Source organism: Pygocentrus nattereri, chromosome 27 (assembly GCF_015220715.1).
Source record: "Pygocentrus nattereri isolate fPygNat1 chromosome 27, fPygNat1.pri, whole genome shotgun sequence".
In the NCBI taxonomy this organism is placed as follows: Eukaryota; Metazoa; Chordata; class Actinopteri; order Characiformes; family Serrasalmidae; genus Pygocentrus; species Pygocentrus nattereri.
In genome coordinates, this window is record NC_051237.1 from 3,310,646 (window position 1) to 3,335,000 (window position 24,355).

General features: G+C 41.4%; 1 protein-coding gene across 6 annotated transcripts in view; it reads right to left on the bottom strand.

Moving 5' to 3' along the window:
• Window positions 1–17,384, bottom strand: part of adgrb2 (adhesion G protein-coupled receptor B2) — a 437,226-nt gene extending 419,842 nt beyond the window's left edge. For all 6 annotated transcript variants that reach the window (XM_037535324.1, XM_037535323.1, XM_037535321.1 and 3 more), the window contains exon 1: window positions 16,664–17,384. The gene's annotated coding sequence lies outside the window, so the exon portion shown is untranslated. The remainder of the gene's footprint in view (window positions 1–16,663) is intronic.
• Window positions 17,385–24,355: the final 6,971 nt, after the last annotated feature.

Sequence of the window (24,355 nt, forward strand, 5' to 3'; positions counted from 1 at the left end):
GGCAAAGCAAAGTTCCTAGAAGAAACAACCCCTCTTCAACAACTACAATGGAAGCATGAGCACTAACTGGAGACAGAAAATTAATGGTAATGTGAAAAAAATTGCAGAAAACTGGAAATAGGTTTGAATGCTTCTCTAAAACATGAAGGAAATTCAACAGCTATTTCACAATTTCTGCATAACTCAATTGCTGGGATGTAAAGAAAGTCATTAAGAGTGGTTTGAAGCGAGGTGGTTTATCCCAGAGACGTTTCTTAAATGTGGCATATAATTTCCTCCATTTCTGCTTCTTAGAAGAAACAAGGCTGGTCCCACTTTATATTAAGTGTCTCTAATGACTGTGTAGTCACACAGGAATAGTATATGAAACAACATTGTAACTACTGATGATTTAGTCAACGTCACAGATGGATTACAGAAGTACAGCCTATGTAATTACACATGTATCAACTTCAGTTGTGTACTCATGTAATCCAACACATTTAATAGAATTTTTTAAATAGAATTTACAACCATTTGTCACTGTGTTTGCACACTGTGAAATTAGACCTCTGCATCTGCAGTGAAACACCCACATACATGCACACTAGTGAACACACACACTAGGGGACAGTGAGCACACTTGCCCAGAGCAGTAGTCAGCCCTATCCACAACGCCCGGGGAGCAATTGGGGGTTAGGTGTCTTGCTCAAGGGCACTTCAGTCATGGAATGTCTGCTCAGGGGATCAAACTGGCAACCTTCTGGTCACAGGGCTGGTTCCCAAACCTCCAGCCCACCTGTTAATTAACCTCATGAAAGTTATATGTTAAGATAAGAGGACGTCTGCGGTGCTCTCACGTTATAGAATGGTTTAAAGCTGAAACTGGTTCCAATGTCACAGCACTAGCAACATAAATGTTCGCTAAATGTTAGGAAAGCAGGCAGATACAGTGTAAGTAAATAAAGGCTTAATGTAAGTTATTACATATTTCCTTTTATTGCAGGAAAAACACTTCTGATGAAAACGGCTGTTCCCATCAGATTACACATTGTTATAATGTTATATTTGGTATTACTCTTGTGTAATTACATGAGAGAGAATAGGCTGTTACAATTATTAGTAGTAATTTAGTTGTGAGAGAAATTAAGCTTAACCCCCCTCTTCTTATCACCCTCATCCCCCTCGCTTACCCCCCCTAAAACTCCTTTTCCGCACCTTTATCCTCCTCCCACAACTTCCAGTGTTTATAAGGTTCTCCTAAAATATCCCTAGTCAGACTGGCTGTGATAGACTGACTGCGATCCACTAAGCTGTGCCCACATTTCATGTGTGTGAATAAAATCAAGTCTACGCTGAAGGTCTCCTGACTTCTGATTCCTGAAAGCTGAATTTCTAACAGGTGTTACATATGTTGTTGACATGTAACTACATGGTTCTTAGAGACACTTAATATAAAGTGGGACCACAAGACCTTTGCAAAATTGACTATGCAGGCATAAGCACTAACTCACAGCACAGCAAATAAATAATAATAATATGAAAAAGAAAACAGTTCAGTGAGTAGTCTACTTGAGCCATGGTTTAGCAAATGCTAACATGAGAGGGGAATAAATAAAGATGACAGAGCATCAGAAATACTGCCCGGTGATCCAGGTCCCTTTGAGAAACTCAGTGTCACATTAATTATGCACTTCTTGGCAACACATAATAAAAATGCCCCTATATATAATCCTTTTCCCTGGGCCTCATTATTGATGAAGTGCTGCTTAGGTCTCCAAGGTGTTGACTTAAAAAAAACAACCAAAAAAAAAAAAAACCTTCAGGGCCACAGGGCTTCCACAGCCACACAGCCCAGGCCACACAACTGGCCCATTAATAAATTACAGCAGACATGCAAATTAAAAGATGAGCCGCCAGGGATGGAGACGAGAGGAGACTGTCCATTACACCCCATCGCACACATGCTAACATAAAGATTCCTGGCTCTCCGGAAGAATCAGGAGCCAGGCTGACTAATCACTGCCTCTCCTCTGTGCTTTTGCCAGCAATATGGCAACAAGACAGCCAGGGTCAGAAATGACCAGGAGCAAAGGACAAAAATGCCCTCATGTTCAATATTTTTAAACATGAACACAGGTGAAAAATGCCGCCCAAATAGCATTATAAATATAATATACATAATGAAATTCCATAGCTGACATCAATAACGTATCTTATTCTGCTCAAACCATTCTTTTGTGTATTTTGCACCTCCAGTTGAGAAAAAATCCACCTTAAAATCATTTTTTTTGCAAGATAATAACTCACAATGTAAAATCCTTGTACCATAGAACTGCAAATATTTAACAATGACTACTAAGTCATGCTTCTAATACATTATGGGGTGGTTTTATGGACATGAAGCCTGGTCTTGGAGTGCAATTTTAATAGTGTTTCTCATTTATTCCAGGCTTTGGCTTAATCTAGGTATGGGAAATTATTGTCCTACATGTCAAAGTTTGTAGACACCTGCTCATTCAACGTTTCTTTTGAAATCAAGGACATTTACAGTAAGTTTGTCCCCCTACTTCTATTGTTCTGAGAAGGCTTTACACAAGATGTTGGAACATCGGTGTGAAAATTTGACTGCAAGAGCTGTCAAGTGCTCACGTTGCATGATTAGTTCTGGATCACAATCGCCACTCCAGCTCATCCCAAAAGTACTGTATGGATCTCCGTCATTCCAGAGAACAGTTCCACTGTTTTATAGCCCAAAACTGGTCAATGTTTATACCCCAGTAGCTGACACTTTGGATACTTTTAGCTCATGTGCAGCTGCCCCATTCTGTTGCCAATGCTTTTTTTTAATAGTGCCTGCACCTTAAAGTAGCTGAATTCACTAAATGAAACGAGTGTCTAAATATTTCTGGACATATATACTGACTGTACACTCATTGAGACTGTAAAAGACACTGAGCCACTGAAAGAGGAGCTAAAATTGATACATCAAAAACATACCAAGAAGCTGTTCAAAAATAAGCATAGGCTGTAGCGCCAAGCCAAAAACAATCTTCTGTTTGGAGCTACAGGGTTGTCCTTGAGCCTTCCATCCCCAGCTGCTCTCTCTAAGGATTGAGCCAATCTGCAGAGCAAGAATTCCATGTCTAATCACTTTTAATCGGGTCCCAGTTTCCACTTTATGGCCATTGACAGAATGGCATTGGATTGGATGTGAGAGCTATAAAGCTAGGTCCATGTCTGGCTGCCGTGGCTGGTGGGCTCTAACTGACCATGCTGCAGGGACAGATCCGCTGCCGCCTGATTGCACCTTCTCTACGCTAAAGTGCCCCTTCCCTCAGCTTGATGTATCAGCCTCATTTTCTCTAGAAGATGATCCGATCATCAGCACTGGTGCAGTGGAGAAAATCAAAGAGCGAGTAAGGGGGGCGGAAAAGGGACATTGATTTGGTTCTGCAATGTTGCAGTCTCTATCATAGCACTGTTAAGGTTGAAGGTTAACATATGCGCATACTATTTTCTAAATGAGCTAAACGGGTTACGCTATTTAATGGACAGCAAAATGAACCGGGCCATAGCCTACATATTTCTTTTAGTTTATATGTATTTCACTCAGGTTCACTTATGAAGTTTATGTGGCTTAATGAACCAAAATATGCTCACAATTCAGTTTTTCGTGACTATTTTCTATCATTACTTTATACCTTATAATTAAACAGTTTTTGCTACAGTGCCTTTAAGACTGCCATGTATTTTGACTCATTCAGAAACCAATCCAGGCTGAAACACTGCTTATAATTTCAACATGAGGAGTGGGACTAAACTGCTGTAGGCTTGTTATGCAGATATATGTAAATTCATTCTTTTTTGTGACATCACAAAACAATACATTCAAACCGGCTTGTTTTCTTACTTTCCATATATGAACTGCTGGGGAGTGACTGGGGAGTGACTGGTATGCTTTGAAACATTAACAGTGCTTAAAAAATGACTACTTTATTTATAAAAGAGTAAGTTTTCCATTATACGGGTTCTTTAAATGATGAATGATTTTAGGGGGAAAAACAACAACTACTACAGATATTGCCAAGCTATGCAAAAGCATTTCTCTTTAACTGACAATATAGTCGTGAAATTCATTCAACTATCTTTATTCCTTCCCTACTACTTTTTTGTGCTGTCTTAGGCTCTATGAGGGTAGGAATCTTGTAATAATCTGATTTTCTGCAATGGCTAATGAACATGCTGCCCCGTTTCTGTTGATGTGGGCCTTTGAGCATTATGTACTGCAGCAAAGGAAAGAGCAGTGGGGATAATTTTCTTAGCAGCTTCTCTACTTGCAGCTCTATCCTACTTACTGAAGCTGCACAGAGGGCTACTGCTCATAGCCATGCGGTAGAAGGTCTTGGTCACAGTAGGAGACCAGCTGACATGCATGCTTACACTCCCAATGACTATGATTACAAGGCCAGTGCAATAATAATCGTCCTTCTTATGGACTCCACAGTTTGACACGGTATCTAGCCTACTATTAGTTGGCCACATTAGATTGCTCAAGTCACTCCTTTAGAGGCACCTTAGTGGAATGCAGAGAAACTCAATGGGAAAACTAAAGGATAGAGCATAGTAACCCTTTCAAAGGGAAAATGAACTCAATCAATAAACTAAGCATCTGGGGTATCAGCAATCAGGAGTGATGCACATGTATTTCTAAAACACTGGATGAATTGCAATGCAGGTCCAACTTAAAGAGCTATTTGACTTTTTTATTTCTATATTTCTTTTTTTTTTCATTTCTATATTTCTATAGTTCAGGCATTGAGACAACCTAGTCATTCAGAGTAGTTTAATATTCTATGATTCACTGTAGAGAAACTTTTCAACTCAGATTTCATTATAATCTATGAACTTGTATATGTGTTCTGAGTTTTTACATGTAATGTTGATTATAATGGTGAAACACAACTAAATCTTTGTCATACAGGACAAGAACAGGACAAGAACAGGTGAGACAAACACGACCATATAGGGGTAAACACAAAAATAGGCAGCCTAAAAAACAACTTCAGCACACATGCACAGATACAGAATGTATAACAGAGATACGACACAATTCAAAACAATAAATTCCTTCAACAACTAAATCTTTGTACTATTTTGCCGTACGACACCCTGCATGGACCTCCGCAATTAATTCATTTTTAAAAATTGTGTTTTCAGGCAACGTATCCCTAACCATTTCATCTAACAGCTTTCTGGGCGGCAGCTTTTAAGGACATTTGAATGTCTGAATGGCACTGTTTACATCTTAATAAATGAACTGTATAATTTTTGAAAAATTGGTGGAATTCTCCTTTCAGCGAGTCCTAAAACTGAATGCCAGCCTGATCCAGTGTGGCTAGACTGCTACGGAACTATGATCCACAATCACTTCGTCCACCTGACTAAATAGCTGCTCTGTGGACATTTAAAGCTCAAATCAAACATGCTGTGTAGACTAACTGACCTTTAGACTGTGTGCATTTTGTCTACGTGCCATTCAGTGTTGAAAACCAGTTCTGCGCCTTTCAAACTCTTTTTCACATAAACGTATTGAAGCCGTATGGATTACCATAGTAAAAATAAATGAAAAAAAAAAAAAACAATTTCCCGCTGATTGAGAGCAAAATGCTATTAATCAGCACTTCCTACTACCAGTTTCACTTAATCAGTCCACAGCGGAGTTAATGTCTCAATAAGGCCATGCACAAAGACCACCATATTTCTTACTTTCAGTAGCCTATGTGAACTCAATTTACAGTATATAGCATCCGACTTGTATTTAATTACATCAGGTGGGTGCTCTGAAAATGTAAACAGTTTGTCAAAGTGCCGTTTACTATGTTGGCATGGGCCCAAGGGCATGTTCACGGGATTCAATCCAGCTGGATTTTAATAAGCTACCACAAAGCTGTACAAGCATAGAGACCAGACAACTGAATTCAAAACTGAATGACGGTGGCACTTGTGAAGAAACTTTTAAGCTAATTAAAAAAGCAACAGATGAAAGCTTCTTAGCAGTACATGGATGTGCCCCAACACTAGATTCAAACCGGGCATGGCTAGGGTTTGCCAAAAACTCAATTAGTCCCACTGACACTGGGAGGACAGAATGACAGGAACCCTCTAGCCACCCCTTGCAATGCAATAAGCCTGCCAGTCAAGCAGTGCATGATCCGACAGCAAAATTAAGCTCTTTGTATTTTCCTCTTCTCACATCTACATTTTCCTTCCGTCCTCTTGTGATATTTGCATGGGTTTATGAGGCACAAACAGTCATAATTCACTTTTATATGACCACTTTCTAACCTCTCTCTATCCCTTGGAATCAAACAGACTGTTTTTGTTGCTGTACCTTTAAGAATCAAACATGTAAGTGACCTCAGCAGTCCAGACTGAAACAGACTTATAACTTCAGCGTGAATGGGTGGAGCTAAACTGCTGTAGGCTAAAATGGGTGGTTATATGTAACATATGTTATATGTTGGGTTCTGCAACGCCACAAAAACAATGAATCCAAAGCAGGTTGCATATACAGTTCTATGAAGAAATTTGGGCATTCTTACTTAAATGACATGTTTTGTTGAATTTCTAAGTGAAAATAACTCACATGCTCAATAGAGAACTATGGAGCCCTGCTGATAACATCCCATATAAATAAAAATAACGTGCGTTATAAACGATATAATGAAGTCATGGCCACGTCTTAGTAAGTCATGGGAATAAGATCATGCCTTATTAAGTTGTGTTCAAGGCTTAATTCTCTCATTCCCACTCCTTACTAAGTCATGGCCATGCATCAGAATCTTGTTCTCATGGCCATGACTTAATTATCTTGTTCCCATGCCTTATTAAGTCATTTTTTCTTTATATGGGATGTCAACAGCAGGGCTCCATAGAGAGCACACTTTCGCACATTTTAATGCACAATTATTGTTTATTTGCTTAATTTACCACACTGAGAAAAAAAAAAAACAAAGTGGCTGCTGCAAAACTTATGGCACCTTTTGTATGTTATGCTTTTCTACAAGAAACTCGGCAAATAGACAGAAACTGTGTAGTGGATTTGGAAACTTTAGCGCTGTCGCCTCACAGCGAGGAGGGCCTGGGTTTGATTCCCCAGCCGGGTGACCGGGGTCCTCTCTGTGTGGAGTTTGCATGTTCTCCCCGTGTCTGCGTGGGTTTCCTCCAGGTTCTCCAGTTTCCTCCCACTGTCCAAAGACATGCAGTCAGGCCAATTGGACATGCTAAATTGCCCCTGAGTGTGAGTGTGTGAGTGACTGTCTGTCTGCCCTGCAATGGACTGGTGGCCTGTCCAGGATGTATCCTGCCTTCCGCCCGATGACCGCTGGGATGGGCTCCAGCACTTGGCTTAGAAGATGGATGGATGTTGGCCCGTCCCACCACCATCTTTTAAAGCTCAGAGCAGAAACTTCGTCTCTCTGCAGACCAGTTTCTGCTTCACCATGTTGAACAGTTTAAACCTTTCGCTATGACGCGACGCACATGTGCACAACATACTTATACATTCCTTGTACATTACATTGGAGTGTAATCGGATTCAGGCATTTACATGGCTATTATTCTTCTATTTTACGGATTATTTAGAGGTTTACCCACCTCCTTCAATCAGATAGAAATTGTATTTCAAAAGGCCTCGATTGGAGTAGACTATTCCGATTGAGGTGTTTACATGGACGTATTCTATTCCGATTGAGCTATTAGTCGGATAATTAACGGATTGTTAGGCTGCATGTCTTCTTCTTTCGGCTGCTCCTTTTAGGGGTCACCACAGCGGATCATCTGCCATCATCTGCCCTATCCACTGCCTCCTCTACTTTTACACCAACCATCTCCATGTCCACCTTCACTACATCCATAAACCTTCTCTGAGGTCTACCTCTTCTCCTTCTACCTGGCAGCTCCATCTCCAACATTCTTTGACCAATATCTCCACTATTCCTCCTCAACACATGTCCAAACCATCTCAACCTGGCCTCTCTGGCTTTATCTCCAAACTGCTCCACCTTCACTGTCCCTCTGATCTGCTCATTTCTAATCTTGTCCAGCCTGGTCACTCCCAATGAAAATCTCAGCATCTTCATCTCCGCCACCTCCAGCTCAGCCTCCTGTCTTTTAGACAGAGCCACAGTCTCCAAACCATACATCATAGCAGGACGCACTACACGAAACATGATGTTGAGAGAGTAACATGCTGCAGGTGCGAAAGTGTTTATTCTACTGATTTGACAAAGTGAGAGAGCTTTGGATTCCAAAAGCTGAAGATCCCTTTGGAAAAGGGCATGTGCTAAGCACATAGCGCAGTAATATGATGTGATTTAAATGGATTCTGCTTTCCTTCTGTCACGGCTAAGTGGGGTAGCGGTATGCACACAGTAGAAGACCCAGGAGCAATACAAACTGGATCTGAGGATTTTATTATCAGTAACTCCTGGAGGATGAGCTCGTCCCTGACAAATCTTTGCGTATTATCCTCAGCAACAGTGTCTGGTGCGCGTGTATGTGTGTAGCCACTTGATAATCAAAGGTGCATGTGGTAAAACACAATGTCTAGCCCGAGTCTAATTACATGCTGGCGTTTATGTGCAAACCCAAAGCTTATGGACTTAAGCACAGAATCTGGTTCACACTTTGACATGCTCATTAGGATAAAGTTGCATTTCACATGCTAATTCAGAGGAGTCAATAATAGTACTGTGAAAATGACAATGTTCCTGACATTAGGCGTCACATCTCAACTGCATGAATGTGCCATTTGCATCATGGCCTCTGGCTCCAATTATTTGCTCTATAATATAAACTGCGTCTGTTCCACATGATGTCACACAGCTGACATCTGGAGGTATAAGCCTTGATAATTTGAGTTGAATCACCACCTGATAGCTGCCAATGGTATTTTTAATGACATGTCAGTACAATGAACAAAAAAAAAGGAACTGCTTCATCTATCAACTGCATAAAACAACTGTCAAACACTATCAGCAGTTAAACAGCCTATAAAGACAAACAGCAAACAATACAAGAAAATGAGTAGGCATAATAGCATAATAAGCAGCTGCACAACCACAAACATAAGCTGCCCTTAAAAATGCATAGCTGAAGTCATTTTTGCTTGTGTATATAGGTTTGAATCCCAGCACCCCCTTACGCCACCTTGACCAAGCACCACTAGGAGAACTGCCAGAGCTGCAATATCGACAAAACAACAGGTGCTATAAAACATCAGATAAGCTGTTCTTCATCCTTATTATCACTGCAGGAAACAGACCTGGCTGAGAAGGCTTGAAGCTTTGTTTGACCTGACTCAGAACGGTCAACGAGTCACTTAAAAAGTGACCTATCACAACCAAATTCTTTAATTCCTAGTTAGAAACCATATAGAAAATTACACAATATTACCATCCCTACATAAGTTATACAGGTATCGTTTAATGGTTGTTTATAGGTTCTTACACTTTATACTGTCATAGCGCTGACAAAATGATGGTCATATTCCTGCTTGATAGGCACAAGACTATAAATGCCCTGTCAGAAGCACTAGATTAGGGATTAGAGTTCAACTGTAGAACATGACAGTTATTTCCTGTAGGCCCACCTGTGCCTTTATTAAAGACTTAACATCTTTACTTAAGAGTAATTACGTTTGACCATCTGGCCACTTTGAACAGAATCTTCAGCCCTGTTTATACATGGTATTAACATCTGCCTCAAGTGATTTGATCACAACTGGGCAGTGAGACATATAACTGTTTACACATTTCTAAGTGTCTAAGTGTCTCATATGCGCCTCCAGTGACCATTTGTGATTAGATTTTGTGACCTGTGGAAAGGCTGTACATGTTTACATGTGTTAGTCTCATGCTGCATTAGTTGCCAGACGAAACTGTCCCACGAGTCCTTATTAGAGTAAATGTATCGGCGCAAACATTTATCTACATTGACTGCTAATGCAACTAATACACAAACGACACAGGAGAAAAAATCCACATAGGTACTTCCTCATCAGCTGTAATGGCGTCGTTGATTAAGACAGCCTTTTGTTGCTGTCTACTTGTGATCAGATCACCCAAGACATGTTAATGCTAAGTGTGAACAAGGCCTTGAAGCAATTTAGAGGATCAGTTGATTTTATTTCTTCTCCTTTTTTAACCTTTTCCCTTAGTCCCTTATCTAACTCTTTACCCATTGTTGTTAGGATCTCAGTCCTAAATATAAGCCAGATCTCAAGAACTCCCACCCAGACCACATGTACTCCGTTTTGTTATATATCTGTTCTTATATTTCTCCACCACTATAAGCAGTACTAAATAATCTGGTAGGCATTTTCATAGTAAATTTGGCCTTTGCTGAGAAAGTAGCTTGCTTAACCTAACAGCAAAGCAGCCAGGTTATTGATCTATTGGTTTATTGATGCTAATCTTCTAGATACTAATGTAAATGTAAACACTAGGCAAACTTAAGTGTCACATTGCATTTAAAAAAATGTATATCTTTACAAAAGATTGATGTTTTCATTCCAGATATAAAGAAACCATAAGCTGGATATGGTATTTAGAGATCTTCTGCACATCTGATGTGCTCAATATACAAAAAGTATCTTAGAATCTTTGACTACTTTTGTGTTGATAACAACAAAAAGGTGAATCACGATTGGAGACAGGGCAGTTTTATTTATATATATATATATGTATAAGAAAAATAAATTAATAAATTGAGCTATGCTAGGCAATAACCCGTTTTAATATTAGCTTCTAAAAATAAAATTGTTAGTTTTTTTTTTTTTTGGGTAGTGTAGGGGCATGGTGGGTAGTGCTGTCGCCTCACAGCAAGGAGGTTTGAGTCCCTGGCCAGGTGACCACGGTCCTTGCTGTGTGGAGTTTGCCTGTTCTCCCCTTGTCTGCATGGGTTTCCTCCCACAGTCCAAAGACATGCTAAATTGCCCCTGGGTGTGAGTGAATGTATCTGTCTGTCTGTTTGTCTGCCCTGTGATGGACTGGCGACCTGTCCAGGGTGTATCCTGCCTTTCGCCCAATGACAGCTGGGATAGGCTCCCGTGACCCAGAAGAAGAAGCAGTTTAGAAGATGTAGATGTCAGAGCTGGCTTAATCTGGAACTGTAAATGTTACTTTATTCAGTTTTTTTGTTCTTTAACCATTGAACCAGAGTGCCACATTACTCTCCCATATTAACATTTTTCTGAATGTTGAATGCATGCTCAAACATGCAAATAATAATATAAAAATATTTAAAAATTTATAAAAAAATAAATTTCTCATCAGCCCATGTCTGACTGTGTATAAAGGTCCTTATGATACAATCAGCATTCATTTTGGTTATGAAACAATAATGTCTACCTACGATAAAATTAAAAGCTAGAAAAGACATAAACTTTGTCCGAAAGACTGAAGACACCTTCAATTGCACATACAGAGTTTGTATAATCTCCTTAGAAAAGCAACGAACGCCACACTCTGAAGCAGCTAAACATGAGTCAAAGATCATGATGCCCAAATCGAAGGGTATAAATCCCCCAGGCACTGGGATGTGGGGCAATGGAACTGCATTCTCTGGAGGATGGAGCAGCATCCAATATCTTTGGGATGAGCTGGAGTGGAGCCTATGAACTAATCATTCAACATCAATAACTGACCTCACTAATGCTCTTGTGACTTGGATGCAATCAAACCCTCAGAGTAATGTTCCAGCATCTAGTGTAAGGCCTTTCAAGAAAAGTAGAGGCTGTGACTGAAGCAAAGGGGGGGTGAACTTGATTAACACCATGATAATGTAAGGATAAAGCATACCTCATAATGAAAACAACAAGACATTGGATATTATGTCTTAACTACAAACAACTATAATTCTTAAAGAGTACTATAGAACCAATAGCGATAGTCTATCACTGATGCAAACAGCATGAACATTAAAAGAAGTAAATGTTTAATGCTATACCGTGCCTGGCACTGCAGGCTGTGAAAGGTGGTGAATTATTTATTGTGCAAGGTAAGGAGGATACTCTGATAATTTGTGCTGCTTGGCAACTGAATTATAACTTGAGGTTTAGCCATTGAAGGCACATTAATAGAATATGTTACAGGCACCAACAGTAGGCATAATCTCTACCAGCATATGCTACTTTTGTCTTTTTTTATTGAATAATATATTCTTTCAGTTATGAATCTGCCTTTTAAACCTCTTGGTTGGCACAGACCTGGTGTACAAAATGTCTTTTGGAAATAATTTAAACTAAAACTATATTCTTTTGGGAAAAAAGGTTCTGTGCAGGTACATTTTTCATTAATCAAGGCACAAACAATGTAAATGAACCCTCAAAGGTACAACAGTGGCTTTAAAGTCCAATTGTGCACTTTAAATACGTTTTTCAAGGTGAAAAGTACATATTTGTTCTTTTTTTTATAACCTAATGTTTTAAAACAGAACAATATTAAAAGCATGGAGACGAGGTGGGGTGTGTGGAGTCAAAACAACAAGAAAATATCATTTGAATGGATTATGGCTCTGATGCTGCACTCAGCACTTTAACTTTAGACTCATACTTTGCACAATGTAAGGTGTAAGGTTTACAGGTATGACTGTGTGTGTGTGTGTGTGTGTGTGTGTGTGTGTGTGTGTGTGTGTGTGTGTGTGTGTGTGTGAGTGTAACCAAAACCAAATTCCTTGTATGCGTAGCATACCTGGCCAATAAGCTTGATTCTGAGTTATGTTCCCTGACTAAAGGTACTGAGATGGAACCTTGAGGGTACCACCCCTGTGACAAGAGGGATACTGCCCCAGTGACAGTTTGCTACCTTTATTTCTTAGAGTGTATAAGTTTAAAATAATAATAATAATAATAATAATAATAATAATAATAATAACAAAAGTCTAATCTGTTTTTAAAAGCGACCTGTCCAGGGTGTGTCCTGCCTTCTGCCCAATGACAGCTGGGATAGGCTCCAGCATTCCCCGTGACCCTGAGGGAGAAGCGGCTTAGAAGATGTGGTTTTAAAAGCTTTGATCAGTATTTATTTGTGCGCATTTCTGTTAATCTAGTGGTTCTGTCAATTAGCTATGGAACTTGAAACTCTGAACTGAATGGAAAATTCAAATAAAGACCTGTCAAAGTGCCAGAGACAGGGACCACAAAGATCTAGAAGGCATAAGTGGACAGATCTGATCAACATGATGCAAATAAAAAACACAACAGCCAAAAAAAAGGCCTGATGGTCAAAGATGGACTAACGCATGTGAAGAAAACTGAAGATGGAGCTACAGAGGTGAAGTCCTTGACATTTACATTCCACTTTCCCTTTGCAGTCTTCCCTTACATTCCACAAGGGGCCTATATTATTAGTCAACATTAACAAATGACTTGAACTGCAAGTGAATACTGAAATTCATGGATCTGTGGTGATCCCTTCCAGGCGCTCTTTTCAGTCTCCTTGACTGATTGGGCCATGTGTAACTCTTGTGTAATACTAAACTTTCACCATTAGTGCCACCTACTGAAATAAATAGACAGTATAAATAGCAAGAGATGCACCAACCCTATAAGCCCCCATGTTCAAATGGCGAATCAAGTCCCTCTGGTACCACATTATGGAGCTGTCAAGAAGTGAAATGCTCAGCTAAAAGTCAAACACAAGATGAGACATCATGTTCAGCCTTGAGAGCGCGGCGAGGGAAAAAAGCCATCAAGAATATGTCGCTTCAAAGTCTCAGGAGTTCTGCTGTACCACACAACAGAGGCTTAGGGACAAAGAATCAATACAATCTTCGAGTTTTTAACTTTCTCTCTTGGATGAACATAATGAAAAACATTACGTAAAAGCAAATATTGCTGCTGGGCCTCTTGCTGAAACCACTGTGTGCTAGTACACGTCCACAGTCATCAGAGGACAGGGAGAGGAGATGACAGCAGCAAATGGCTGGCTAAGGGACCCAGACGAAAAAAGAAGAAAAAATAACACACACACACAAAAACACTCTAGGGACAATCCTTTAACATCAGGACTATGACTTTATTCTCCCCTCTTTTATAGCACGACTCAAGCTGTTGCTATTATGTTCCTTTCTATAGGGCTCTCCCCTCTAATGCAAACGAATACATTTATCAGTGGGCAATCAAGTCTGTTTTCAACAGGCTCCTAGAGCCCATTTGTTTTGGAATGTGGGCAACATTGTAGGTCACTTTCAGCATCATCGGTCTGTTTCAAGGCCTGAGAACCACAAACACAAACTCATTACAGATTTTGACATTGGGACCCTGAGAAAATCCAAAGCTGCTCAAGGTAACAGCTGTAAAATTGCATAACAGTATGAACAATTTATTGCTCTCAACCTAGCCGTTCCAATCATGCAATTTGCCCGAGCAGCCACTGTAGAAGTGAGGGCCAGCAGAGCGATCACAGACAAGGAGCCTTTCACTGGAGGACAGTAAAGCATGGTGAAGCACTGACGAGGGGCTAAAGCACATTTGTCAGGGAGCGTTACTCACCAGGGCTTCCCTGCGCCAGTGCAATGTAAACTGACACTGCTTTCAGGAATTAAAATATCACGCTTTCTCTCTCTGCCTGAACATGATGTTCTGTGTTTACAGCTGCCACACAAATTCGATGCAGTATGCTAGTTAAGAAAATCAGCGTTTGTTTCTGGGGTTTTTTTTATTGGAAAAACAATGGCATGGTCAGGGATGAGGCCCACTCAACCAGGGAAGGCCAAGCTGTTGCCTGGCTCGTGCTCCATATGCACTGCTACATGGCCCATTGCACACGAACGATGGCGAGGGGCATCAGTCGCTCTTACGGGCTTCTGCAGCAAGCGCACAGCCAGTGATAACACCTCCAGGTCTTTCAGAGGCAACAGATGCATTAGTGGGAGCTTTCCTCAGAGTGAGAGCACTGTGCGTTTTCCATGGAGCCACACGCTATCCAGCCCATATTTCTGCTCATGTTAACTCAGTGCTGCACATATGCCAGGCATACCAGGGCAGACTGTACCGCAAAGGCAGATGCAGATGAATCAGCTCCATCTCGCACTGCACCTCAAGCTGTTGACCTCGGATGCCTCTGGATGGGGGTTTAACTGCCTCTTCCACCACCAGCTCTCCCTCCATGCATGTTTGAACCTAACGGGGGTGGGGGGCGGCTCCATCACTCAGAGGAGAGAGGCAAAGTGCGTTACGCCCAAACGGGAGCAAAGCTCGTCTATATCGCTCTGTGCTTGACCCACAGGCTTCGACATTTGGACGAAAGAGTATGTATTGTATACTGTACTGCTGAAGTAAAGTTACCGTAGCCCCCCACACGTACACATTCATTTCATTTTCCTGCTGAAGCTCAACAGATGGGCGAGAGATCACGAGCAGCGCTCGAAAAATACCCCAAAATGGTATTATTATGATTCTATGTTTTCCTATACTGGCTATAAGTGAGCCGTTATACGTGTGCATTATACAGTGAGCGCCAACATCGAGTGCTAAGCTTCTTTATCGTCTATACTACATTTGTTAATGTACCTGACATAGCAGCACAAGTAGTACCCAACACTGTTCGACGTGTTAGCCGTAAAACACTTTATTTCACATAAAATAGCAGGCGAAGGTAAAGAAAACAGGCGAAAATCCTGAAAATTCTCGTGTCGTGTCAACCAAAGAGCGCCGACGCTGATGTTCCAAAACAGCCACCTCTGATTTTCATTCATTTTATCCTTGTTTTAGTCGATATCGATGTGTTCAGCCCTGATTTACAAGGCTACTCTTTTAGCTTCGACCTCCTTGTCGGGGTTTGGCTCTGAGAGCCGTTTTTCAACCCCACACGCAGACACTGCGCAAAGTTAACACCAGACAAGACACGAATGAAGTAAACCTTGACGAGAGGCGTTCTGTTCCCACCCGTTTTCCAACAAGACCCGCCTCCTTTGCAGCGATTGGCTAGCAGCATCGCGCCTCCTGCGCTACGATTGGCTAGTAGTTCTCACTCATGAATCACCAGCCAATCCTAGAGCGCGAGGCGGGGCCTTCAGGAATACGGGTGGGGGAAAAAACAGCGCGTCAGAGAAGCACATCAACTGAGGAGAATTCCGAGGATGGACAGCTCCACGGTTCCTAGGGTAGACATATCTCCTCGATTTAGTTCGGGACTGTACCTTTGTTTCAGCTTTCTGAGGAGAACTGACGTTAAATACATTGTTAGACTGATGTTGCAGCAGGTGAGCGTGTTTTAAATGGCCGTAGCACTTTGGTTCCAGTTGACGACACACCTTGAGCTTTCAGTGAAACATGTGAAGCCAAATGCCATGAAAGATGGCGATGGTATCAGCTAAAGCTCGCTAGCGAAACTTCAGTTAAACTGAACTGAGGGAAGTCCGAAAATAGCGAGGCTGGGGTCGGCTTCTTATTCTTATTCGCCGGCTTCCCGTTCCACCTTAAATGGTGCAGCAGTTACATTCTGGCGCCAGAATAAACTGCTGCACGATTTAAGGTGGAACGGGGAAACTGGAGGAAGACGCGGGCGAATGGGAAAGCCAACTTCAGCCTCGTGGGAAACGGTCGGATTGATGGCATTTAAACACGGAGGGTCTGTAAGACGGGGGGGAGAAAAGGAGATAACAGTAAGCGAATTACCTGCTCTCTGTCAGCAGTAGTTATTCGATATTCCCGGATTCGTTTCGCAGATACAAATGAAGTTTGCCCTCCATGACACGGCTCAGTTTAGCGGCTTGGCTATTTTTCTCTCAGCAGCAGCAGCGGCAGCGGCAGCGTAGTAGCGCGGAATCTTCTCACCATCAATCCTCCGAGCATCGAGGCAGCAGTCAGATAAAATAAAGACAGAGCACACCGGAGGAGAACGGACGGCATTGAAAGAGCGCAGCCTGGAAAAATCAGACAGACCTAACCGGTAACGCAACGGATGGAAAAAGAAATGAAAAACAAACCCCCACACAATCCGAAATGGGAAAAAAGGTGCGAAAGCGGCGAAGGTCCACTTCAGTCCCCGAGCTGCGTATCCATCCCGGCGCTCGTTACTCCAGAGCAGTTGCAGAGTGAGCAAATGCGTTCAGCCGCGGCGGCGGTGCTCGCGTCCTCTTATTCCCCAATTTGCTGCAGTTTTATTCCCAGGACATCGGCGCGCGCGCTGGCATGCAAACGACCAACCATATGTGTGTGTGCGCGTGCGTGTGTGAGCACATCCAGCCCTCTGGCCTCTCTCTCCCTCTCTCTCTCTCTCCCTCTCTCTCTCTTTCTCGGCGGCTCGCCTTGGGTTTGGTGCGCGTGTTCTGCAGGTTCCCCGGGATCAGAGCTCCTGTCTGCAGGGCTGCTCACTGCACGCGCGCGAGCATCTGGATCCCCCCTGCGCGCGCTGAGGAACGGAGACGGAGACGGAGACGAAGGGAGGGGAGGGGAGGGGGGGTGTAGAGGGGTTGGAGGAAGGGGGGGAGCAGGGGGGGGGGGGGGGGGGGCTTTGCTGACGTCAACCAGCGGAGGTCTTCAAAAATAGAGGCAAAAAATTGAAGAGATTTTAGTTCAGCGGACGCACCTTTTTCTGTTAAACAAGCGGAAGGATGTGGCCCACAGTGCAGTTCGGAGGTGTCTCTGTTTTCTTGGCTAAGCTGTTAGTTGAGCCCAGCATACTTCGTTCCAGGCTGTGTAACGTCTACGATAAAAACGGCTCGATCAGTATAAAACTTCCATTAACGGCCGGCCACTGCTGCAGAGCAGCCGTACACATTTTGAACAAGTGACGTCACGTTTCTTCCCGCGCCCAAAAATACCTGTGGCCAATCAGATGATTTTGCAGAGGTCGAGAAATTCACGGTAGAAAGGAAGAAGGTGACTGAGGCGCATTCTGGCCCGAAACTATAGTTACGCTGGCTTGAAAGAGCTGCGTACTGGTCTTCGTTTTCTTCTGTTATGTATTATTATACAGTCAAAAATGTGCATTTCTAGAGCTACAGAACTCGAGCCCAGGATCATACGAACAGATTTATCCACCTGAATAAGTTGCCTGTGCTTTTTTAACCTGTGTTTATAGAGCGTAATTTTTCCGCTTAGGAATGAATTGGGGCATCCTGAAATCTGAAACTGGTCATTCCTCTTATATATAATTCTTAGACCTCAGCTATAGCCTAGCAACACCTTAGCAACCACCTGGGATACCAGAGCAATGGCCTAGCAACACCTTAACAACTAGCAGGGACACCATAGAAATGACCATAAACACATTAACAACCACCTGGGATACTAGAGCAATGGCCTAGCAACACCTCAGCAACCATCTGGTATATACAGCGTATAACACCTTACCGATTAACATTGAGACCATAGAAATGACCTATCAACACCTTAATGAAAAACCTGGGAAATCATATCAACACTTTAGCAACCATCTGGGATGCCAAAGCAATGGCCTAGCACCACATTGACAATCACCTGGGAATTAATAGCAACACCTTAACAACCACCTGGGATATCATAGCAATACACTAGCAATGGCCTAACAAGAAGGTGGAATACCATAGCAACCACATAGCTGCGCCATAGTGACCACCTGGAATCAGAATCAGAATTACTGTATACACCTAATGAAGTTATTCAAAACAACCCACTGTCCTGCTTAACCTAATGAAGTGTTATTGAATTGAAGTTTTATATGAATGTCCCCTTTATGACATTTCTGTTGATGGGTAATCTGTTCACTTCAGTATAATGAAAATGTGACAATGACCACATTTTATACAGCTGAAATGATATATCTGGCATTAAAGCAGTATCATTATCTATCTGATTTCCTTCTGCATTCCCCAGCTAACAAATAAGTGAATAATAATATAAAAAAAACGTTCTCCACCTTTAAGATTCATCATCAGAGGAGATTTTCTTACCCTGCAAAATCATGTAAACATATAAACATGCCCGTTTTCTTCACAGCTACTAAATATTTCCACTGGCCTGTTGAGGAAGTAAGCTGCATGTTCTTGTTTTACATTCAGTTCAGTTTCTGTTAACATGAAGCTGTTCTAAACTTCTGAGCTCCAGTTCAGTCAGACACAGCCGAAACATGCTGTAGTGTCGGTTGGGAAACTTATTTCAGAACTTTGTAGCACATTTCTTTCATTGCCGCTTTGCTGTAAATGCACCGGGCAGCTTTTAATAGCTAATTTCATATTAGTGCTCATATGGTTACATATGGTTTTTTTTCACCTGTCTTCAGTCACGATCAAGTTGATTTGTTAAATCAGATGTTTAGTTCATGGAAACTAGTGATGAGACGCTTAGTTCAGTGATCTGAGTGTGTATTTTATCAGTTTTTTTTTTTCATTTTAGAGTCTGATGGGGGCCCAATAATTAGTTAAGTCAACTGTATTTTCATATCCAACACAATGATATACAATGGTTTTCAGTTCAGTGAGTGACCTTGATGTCTGCTGATGGACTCTAAGCACAGGCCTGGCAGAGAGTGCAAACTCATAACAGAAAGAGAAAGCCAGCTGCAGTCTGAATGTAATGTATGTAGAAAATGTGAATGAAATGTAAGTAGATGCTGTCAAATAACATGGGACTTGTGAATAAGTAGACTCATTTATTGAAATGTAGCCGTTCAAAAGAACAGTTTGCTTGGCTGTAGGCTGTGGCTGCCGGTTTTCATTCCAGTTAAGGAGATGCACACCTGAGTCTACTTGTTTAATCAGTAGAGCTCAGTCTTGAAGCAACTGATTAGTTATATGTGATGGAATGAAAAACTGCAGCCACACTGACCCGTTGTAGATAAGACTGATGATCCCTACTTTACACCATGGGCGGTTTTTCAAAAGGGGTGCTCAGAAGGAGCCATATCATGTGTTATTTTAAATCTCAGCCAGTCAGAACACAGTTTCACATGTTAGACCGCCTTGATTATAAGCCTCGTTAGCTAATGGCCAACAAGCTTACTATCTCATTAGCCATGTCAGTCACTTGTAAAGTGGAAGGACAACAACTGTGATGGTGAAGTGAGTACTAAGGGTAGCCATTTAACTGCACCGAGTATTGGAGAACTGTCACAAATTACTGCTTTTAGTAGAATGTAATAGCATACAACTATGCTGGATACAAGAATGCCTCTTAAAACAGAGCCCTCTGAATATACATGGTGATGCTTTACTGTAGGGCAGTGATTTTAAGGCTACATGACACCTGCATTAGCTTATCATAGCAACTGATATGAGCCTGCATAAACACGTTTAAAAGCATTTGTCATAAAGTTCGCCTCTGCTAACGTAGATGTCAAGTTGACATAACATCTGTCAGGGTTGTGTCATGACATACAGTGGGGTCCAAAAGTCTGAGATGACTAGAGAAAAAGCTTCAGTTTTGCATTGTTTCTCTAATTTAATACCAAAATTTTCATTACAAATGATATTGAGCATAACAATCTGAGCGAAAAGTAGAATCTTTGAAATATTTGCATGAATTTCAGTATGTCTCTGTTTGTTCTCCTTTTGTTTTAATGATAGTGTGCACTCAAGCTGGGACTCTGATCATTAACAGTGACAAAAGCCACTGATGAGAAGATCAAATCAACTTCAGCTTCAATGGAAAGAATAAGACTAAAAATAACCTGACCTTTTTGTGCAAACGCCTTAACGTGGATAGTGTTATAAATTTGCTTACATTTGAAAGTAATGACCTAGAAATAGTACACAATCCTGAATATTTCTTCTTCCTTTCACTTGTCAGAACTTATCTTTGCTCAAAACACTTGAATTTTCTTTTTATTAGCATGATTAAATGAAAACGATCCAACATTTTTAAAGCGGTCTCAGACTTTTGAACCCCACTGTATATGTTGATATACATGTTGTAGCCCAGTGTACGTCACAGTGACATAGAGATAATATCCCACAGCTTGCCACATCAGGATGGTTCCAGATGGGCTCCTATAAGGTGAGTTTAACTTAACTGTTTTTGAGGTTTAAGTTATGTCATCAGCATTGTGTCACTGTAATACACACTAAGCTACATACTCAGTTGTTATACCATTCTTATATCATTTCACTCCAAAGTGTTATTATACAACCCAATGTCAGCAAAAAATGATGTCACCTGCATAACAGAAGGAGCCTTTATGACAGATGAAGCCTATAGGAAAAATTATTTATAAATGTATGTGTTAATGCCACTTGTCATGTCAAGCTTATGTAGGTCTTATGTAGCCTCATAAACCCTGTCCTACAGTAAAGTGTTAGCAACATTCTCCTATGTAATGCTTGTAAAGTAGGTATTTTGTGAGTGTGTGTAATTCTGGTGTGTTCTATTGAAAATGCAAAAGCAAACTTAAAAGTGGAATTCCAGGGATTTTTTTATATATAATTTCTATGTAGTTCAGTGGTTGTGAGATGCAAACAAAGCCATTCAAAATGGTTTGTTGTGAAATTGTAGAGGTTCCTTGTAACAGGGAGCGAGGAGGGAGATGCGGAGATAAGCAACGTTTATTATGGGCAAAGCCAGGGTCATAGTCCAAACGGTCCAGGGTCGTAGAGCCAACACGGATTGATCAGGGGTCAGACATGACAGACCAGAATCAAATAGAACAAACAACAGTACATAGACCCATACAAATGACAAAGACCAGCAAACACAAGGGGCAAACACAGGGCTTAAATACACAAGGGACAGGCGGGAAACAGGTGGAGACAATCAGGGGTGGAGTCATGAAACGAGGGGGCTGGACCAAAACAATCGCACATAGGCTAAACCAAAACAGCAGGAACACATGGACAGGACTGGGAGGGGCCAATCGTGACATTCCTACAGTGGTGGTGATAGGAACCAGAGGTCAAAATGTCTACAACACAAAGAGAGCCATTCTATTTACTGTCTAAAGCATCCAGTGAACCTACACATGCCTTCTATTTTTATATATAATGCTGATAATGATAAAATCATGATAAATCTGATAAATTGGTTTTTTTTTTTGGAGACTACTTTGTCTTATATTGCACCTCAGTACATACATCAGGTCTCAGGCAATGCATTTGTGACCATTTCATGAAATAACTTTATATGAGGGAGCTTTAGAGTCATCAAACTGTCCAGGATGGTTCATATCACTGCTGCTGTGGACCTCTGACTCCTAGAACAGAGCATTTCACATCAAACCACTCTGAATGACACTTTTTACATCTTAATCATTTAATTTTGCAGAAGAAAGTCAGTGTAATTGCCCTTCAAAGGTGCCCGCATGCACAAGAAGCATAAATTGGACATAGTTATAGAACTTGCATCACTCTAGCTGCTGTTCCTTTTTGCAGTAACTTTTCTAAATGCAGCCTGGAGGTCAGCAGGTTATTCTGTAGGTCAAATCAGTATTTCATAAGCATGAATAAATGAATGAATAAAGCACACTTTGCTTCAGAGGTTTTAAAAGCAGGCTTTGTCTTTTTTTACATTAGCTCCATTTTATGTCCTACTCAAACAGCCTAAAATAAATGACCCGAGACTTGTGCTAGCCACATTTTCAGTGAATTTTGTATGCATCCATAATTGAAGAACCAGCAAATCACCAAGATACCAACAGAACATGAGTTCAAATGTGCTGTGACATCAGAAACATTAAAGCTGCACTTTGTACAAGTTACATAAGTTGCTATATTCTCCCTGAATGATACAGCATTTTATGTTCCTGAACTGTATTCAGTCAGCAAAATTTGGCCTCTTATCCCAAGAATTTTCATCTAGACCAGAGTTCGATTTCTTTCATTTTGTACTGAATATTTTATGACCAGGCATTTTGAGCTTACAAAGTGTAGTCAGCACACCAGATTCTAAAGCACTTCTCCCGGTAGTATGTGTAAAAAGATTCAAAGTTCAAAGAGTATTTGGTTATGAACAGGTGTAAATCCACAGATGGACTTTGGCAGCGGTCTCAAATGACTGGACAGCTCAGCTAGTGTGGAAGCGCTAATGACTAAATGCGGGATTAGAGAGAGGCTGCATGAGGGAATGAGATGAAACAAAGCGGGCTGTGAAGCCGTTGCATACAGTACTGGAACTTTATCTGTGCTTTTCTTTAGTTTAGCTTTTCAATTTGCTCATTCTTTATTGGCAGCGTTCTTTCGTTTGTTTTTTGTTTGGTTTTTTTTTTTTGCTTCTGTGGAATTTAATTGGTGTCGTTTGCATGAACCTCATCATTAGTGAATATGAAAAAATCCTATCCTATAAATGACACATACCATGCCAGGAGCTGTAACTGATACATATGAAAAGTGCTTTTTAAATAAAATGTGTTATTTATATTAACTGCCTAAGACTATATTGCAAAAAGTATTCGCTCGTCTGCCTTCGCACACATATGAACTTTTAAATTGGTCTCAGACTTTTGAACCCCACTGTATATGTTGATAATGCACTGGAACTAAGGGGCCGAGCCCAACTCCTGAAAAACAACAACATTCCATAACCCCCACTCCACCAAACTTTACACTTGGCACAATGCAGTCAGACAAGTACCGTTCTCCTAGTAACCGCAAACCCAGACTAGTCCATCAGAACGTCAGACGAAGAAGCGTGATTGGTCACTCCAGAGAACACGTCTTCACTGCTCTAGAGTCCAGTGGTGGCGCTTTACACCACTGCATTCGATGCTTTGCATTGTGCTTGGTGATGTAAGGCTTGGACGCAGCTGCTCGGCCATGGAAACCCTTTCCACAAAGCTCTCTTTAAACTGTTCTAATCAGAAGGCCACATGAAGTTTGGAGGTCTGTAACGATTGCAGAAAGTTGGCGACCTCTGCGCAATATGCGCCTCAGCATCCACTGACCCTGCTCTGGCATTTTACTTGACCTACCACTTCGCGGCTGAATTGCTGTCATTCATAATCACTTCCACTTTGTTATATTACCACTGACAGTGGACTGTGGAATATTTAGTAGTGAGGAAATTTCATGACTGGACTTGTTGCACAGGTGGCATCCTATCATGGTACCATGCTGGAACTCGCTGAGCTCCTGAGAGTGACCCATTCTTTAACTGATGTCTGTAGAAGCAGTCTGCAGGCCTAGGGGCTCGGCTTTATACACCTGTGGCCATGGAAGTGATTGGAACACCTGAATTCAATGATATGGATGGGTGACTGAATACTTTTGGAAATAGAGTGCATTTTGGAAGTCAGTAGTAAAACCATCAGAAATGGATTACACAGTCTCTGATTTTGTGGCACTGCTTTAATATTCTGTAGGTTTTCCATGATCACAGAAACATAATAAATCGACTGGTGATGAACGACAGAGAAACAGGATCGTTGCTAGCATTCTTTGTGAAGCGTGCACTGTTGCGGTA